Source organism: Rattus rattus, chromosome 8, assembly GCF_011064425.1.
Source record: "Rattus rattus isolate New Zealand chromosome 8, Rrattus_CSIRO_v1, whole genome shotgun sequence".
NCBI classification, from domain to species: Eukaryota; Metazoa; Chordata; class Mammalia; order Rodentia; family Muridae; genus Rattus; species Rattus rattus.
This window is the reverse complement of record NC_046161.1, coordinates 26,707,134-26,712,196: the sequence shown is the minus strand read 5'-3', so window position 1 is coordinate 26,712,196 and position 5,063 is coordinate 26,707,134.

The following is a 5,063-nucleotide window of genomic DNA, read 5'->3' as shown; positions in this document are numbered from 1 at the left end:
AATTGATGTTAAAGAAATTATAAGAAAACACAAATAGCTATGCAAATGTGTTCTTAACACATAAAACAGAAGCATTCATATTACTTTATAGTCCTTGTTCTGCAACTGGTTACGGGCCCTTAAATGATATTTATAACTCCCTTCCTATACTATCTGGTCTTCCTGTGTTTCCTCCACCCTCTGCAAGCACCTCAGCAGGTCTTGGCTGTTTTCCTGGAGGAGTGACCCCTACCCTCATTCCTGATGGGTCTGCATCCTTTGCTGTCCTGCTTGGATTGTTGTAGTTTCTCATTGACTTTAATTACAGGATGTGGTTGTACTAAGACACACCCTAAGGGATCTCCTGCACTCCAGACATAATCCTTCTTACCTCCATTGTGGAGAGGCAATCCAATTTCCCCATGGTAATATGTATCTATCACCCTTCCTAACACTGTTATTCCTTTCTTAGCCTCTTAGTTTAAAGGCAGGAGAAGCTTTTAGTTCAACGGAATGTTTGTTGTGGTTCCTGTTAGGAGCACTTCCCTCTCTGGAACCAAAACTTCTAAGCCAGCAGAACCTAAAGTTGTAGGGACAGGAAGCAAAAATTTTCCTAAAGGGTCACTAGGAGTGATAGTGAGTGGAACTATTCCCTTTTTCACCCCTTGATTCCTGGACCCATGGATCCTGGCTATGGGAGAAACTGTACCATATATTGGATGCTGACTCAAAGCATATACTGCCTTCGGAAGAACTTTGCCCCAGTCCTCCATGCTGCTGCCACCTAATTGGTGCTATAACTGCGTCTTCAAAAGGCTATTCCATCTTTCTACCAGACCAGCTGCTTCAGGATGATGGGGAACAGGATGAAACTAGTGAATTTCAAGATCATGGGTCCACTGTCAGACTTTCTGGCTGTGAAATGAGTTCCTTGGTCTGAAGCAATACTTTGTGGAATACCATGATGATGGATAAGGCATTGTGTAAGTCCATGGATGGTGGTTTTGGCAGAAGCATTATGTGAAGGAAAGGCAAATTCATAACCAGAATAAGTATCTACTCCAGTAAGTGGAAATGGTCCAGTGTAATCAACCTGCCACCAGGTTGTTGGCTAGTCACCTTGAGGAATGGTGCCATATCTGGGGCTCAGTGTAGGTCTTTGCTGTTGGCAGATCTGATCTGGCATTCAGTAGCAGCTGTAACCAGGTCAGCCTTCGTGAGTGGAAATCCATGTTGTTGAGCCCAAGTATAACTGCCATCTCAGCCCCCATGGTCACTTTGTTCACATGCCCATTGAGTAATGACAGGGATGGCTGGGGAAAGAGGCTGATTGTCCACAGAACGGGTCATTTTATCCACTTGATTATTGAACTCCTCTTCAGCTGAAGTCATCCTTTGGTGAGCATTTACATGGGACACAAATATCTTCATATCCTTTGCCCATTTGGAGAGGTCCATCCACATACTTCTTCCCCAGATGTCTTTCTCACCAATTTTCCAAATGTGGTCTTTCCAAGTCCTTGACCATCCAGACAATCCATTTGCTACAGCCCATGAGTCAGTGAACAATCGTACATTTGGCCATTCCTTCTTCCAAACAAACTGTAATACCATGTGTACTTACCAAAGTTCTGTCCACTGTGAAGATTTTCCTTCACCGGTATCTTTCAGGGTTGTCCTGGAAAGGGGTTGTAATGCTGCAGCTGTCCCTTCTGGGTGGAGCCTGCATGACGTTCAGAGCCATCAGTAAGCCAGGTCCTAGTCTGCCAATCATAGAGAAAACCCCATGAGTCTATAGGCACATGCTTGGCAGCATATGACACTGTAACAGAAACCATAGGCATTTGAGCAACTTCTTCATGTATCTTGCTTGTGCCTTCAGGACCGGATTGGGCCACATATATACCACTTCCATTTGATAACAGACTGCAGCTGTGCATGTCCTACTTTATGATTTGGAAGGTCTGATAACACCCCGCTCACGATGGGCAGTTCAGGTCCCATGGTGATTGGTGTCCTATTGTCAAACGTTCAGTTTCCACTAAGGCCTGATAGCAGGCCAAGAGCTGGTTTTCAAAGGGAGAATAGTTGTCTGCAGATGATGGTAGAGCCTTGCTCCAAAATACCAAAGGTCTCTTCTGTGATTCATCTACTGGGGCCTGCCCCAGAGGCTCCAAACAGCATCTCTGTACCATCGGGTCTGCTGGATCATATGGTCCAAGTGGTAGGCTGGACCTGTTGAAGAGCCATCTCCTGTTCCAGGCCCCATACAAAACTAGCAGCTTTCTGAGTCTCTTGGTAAATGGGCCTGAGTAACACACCCAAGTGAGGAATGTGCTGTCTCCAGAATCCAAATAGAACCACTAAACATTCTTTCTTGGTGGTGGGAGAGGCCAGATGCAGTAACTTATCTTTCACCTTAGAAGGAATATCTCTGCACGCCCCACACCACTGGACTCCTAAGAATTTCAATGATGTAGATAGTCCTTGAATTTTGGTTGGATTTATTTCCCATCCTCTGATTCACATACATGTTACCACATATGGTCCAATCAGCATAATGTCATCAATGTGATATTTTGTGGAGCAGACAGACGATCAAGATCCCTTCTAATTAAGTTATGACACAGGGCAGGAGAGTTAATAATATCCTTGAGGCAAAACTGTAAAGCTATACTGCTGGCCTTGCCAACTGAAAGCAGATTGCTTCTGGTGGTCCTTATGGACAGGTACTGAGAAGAAGGTATTTGCTAGATCAATAGCTGCGTACCAGGTACCAGGAGATGTGTTAATTTGTTTAAGTGAGGAAACTACATCTGCTACAGCTGCTGCAGTCACAATTACTACATGACTTAGTTTTCAATAGTCAACTGTCATTCTCCATGATCCATCTGTCCTCTGCACTGTCCAGATAAGAGACACCCATATCTGGCTCGTGTCAGCAATCTCTTCTTGGCATCAGCAATACTGACTGGGTTTGGTGGCTGCATATGGGATGAATCCCCAGGTGAAGCAATCTCTGGATGGCCTTTTCTTCAGTTCCTGCTCTGTATTTCCTCCCATGAGTATTTTGCTGTCTCTTCTAAGAAGGAATGAAGCATCCACATTTTGGTCTTCCTTCTTCTTGGGCTTCATATTATCTGTGAGTTTTTTCTTAGGTATTCCAAGCTTTTGGGCTAATATCCACTTATCAATGAGTGCACACCATGTGTATTCTTTTGTGACAGGGTTACCTTGTTCGGATGATATTTTCTAGGTCCACAATTTGCCTAAGAATTTCATGTAGTCGTTGGTTTTGATAGCTGAGTAATACTCCATTGTGTAAATGTACCACATTTTCTGTATCCATTCCTCTGTTGAAGGACATCTGGGTTCTTTCCAGCTTCTGGCTATTATAACTAAGGTTGTATGAACATAGTGGAGAATGTATCCTTGTTATATGTTATATGTTAGAACATCTTTTGTGTGTATGCCCAGGAGTGGTATAGCTGGGTCCTCAGGTAGTACTATGTCCCATTTTCTGAGGAACTGGCAGACTGATTGCCAGAGCGGTTGTACCAGTTTGCAGTCCCACCAACAATGGAGGAGTGTTCCTGTTTCTCCACATCCTTGCCAGAATCTATTGTCAGCTGAGTTTTTGAGCTTAGCCATTCTGACTGGTATCAGGTGGTATCTCAGGGTTGTTTTGATTTGCATTTCGCTGATGACTAAGGATGTTGAACATTTTTTTAGGTGCTTCTCAGCCATTTGATATTCCTCAGTTGAGAATTTGTTTAGCTCTGTACACCATTTTTTAATGAGATTATTTGATTCTCTGGAGTCTAACTTCTTGTGTTCTTTGTATATATTAGATATTAGCCCTCTATCAGATGTAGGATTGATAAATCCTTTTCCCAATCTGTTGGTTGCCGTTTTGTCCTATTGACAGTGTCCTTTGCCTTACAAAAGTTTTGCAATTTTATACGGTCCCATTTGTTGATTCTTGATCTTAGAACATAAGTCATTGGTGTTCTGTTTAGGAAAATTCCCCTGTGCCTATGTGTTCAAGGCTCTTCCCCACTTTCTCTTCTATTAGGTTCACTGTATCTGGTTTTATGTGGTGGTCTTGATCCACTTGGACTTGAGCTTTGTACAGGAAGATAAGAATGGATTGATTTGTTATTCCAAATGAATTTGCAAATTGCTCTTTTTAAGTCTATGAAGAATTGTGTTGGAATTTTCATGGGGATTGCATTGAATCTGTAGATTGCTATTGGCAAAATGGCCATTTTTACTATATTAATCCTGAGAATCCATGAGCATGGGAGTTCTTTCCATCTTCTGAGATCTTCTTCAATTTCTTTCTTTAGAGACTTGAAGTTTTTGTCTACAGATCTTTCACTTGCTTAATTATAGTCATATCCATTTTATATTATTTTTATATTATTTGTGACTATTGTGAAGGTGCCATTTCCCTAATTTCTTTCTCAGCCTGTTTATCTTTTGAGTAGAGGAAGGCTACCTATTTGTTTGAGTTAATTTTATATCCAGCCACTTTGCTGAAGTTATTTATCAGCTGTAGGAGTTCTTTGGTGGAATTTTTGGTATTACTTAAATATACTATTATATCATCTGCAAATAGTGATATTTTGACTTCTTCCTTTCCAATTTGTATCCCCTTTACCTCTTTATGTTGTCTAATTGCTCTGGCTAGGACTTCAAGTACTATATTGAGTAGATAGGGAGAGAGTGGGAAGCCTTGTCTAGTTCCTGATTTTAATGGGATTGTTTCAAGTTTCTCTCCATTTAGCTTGATGTTGGCTACTTGGTATATATTGCCTTTACTATGTTTAATTATGGGCCTTAAATTCTCGATCTTTCCAAGACTTTTATCATGAAAGGGTGTTGAATTTTTCAAATGCTTTCTCAGCATCTAATGAAATGATCATGTGTGTTTTTTCCTTAGATTTGTTTATATAGTGAATTACTTTGATGGATTTCTGTTTATTGAACCATCCTTGCATCTCTGGGATAGAGCCTACTTGATCATGATGGATGATTGTTTTGATGTGTTCTTGGATTCGGTTTGCAAGAATTTTATTGAG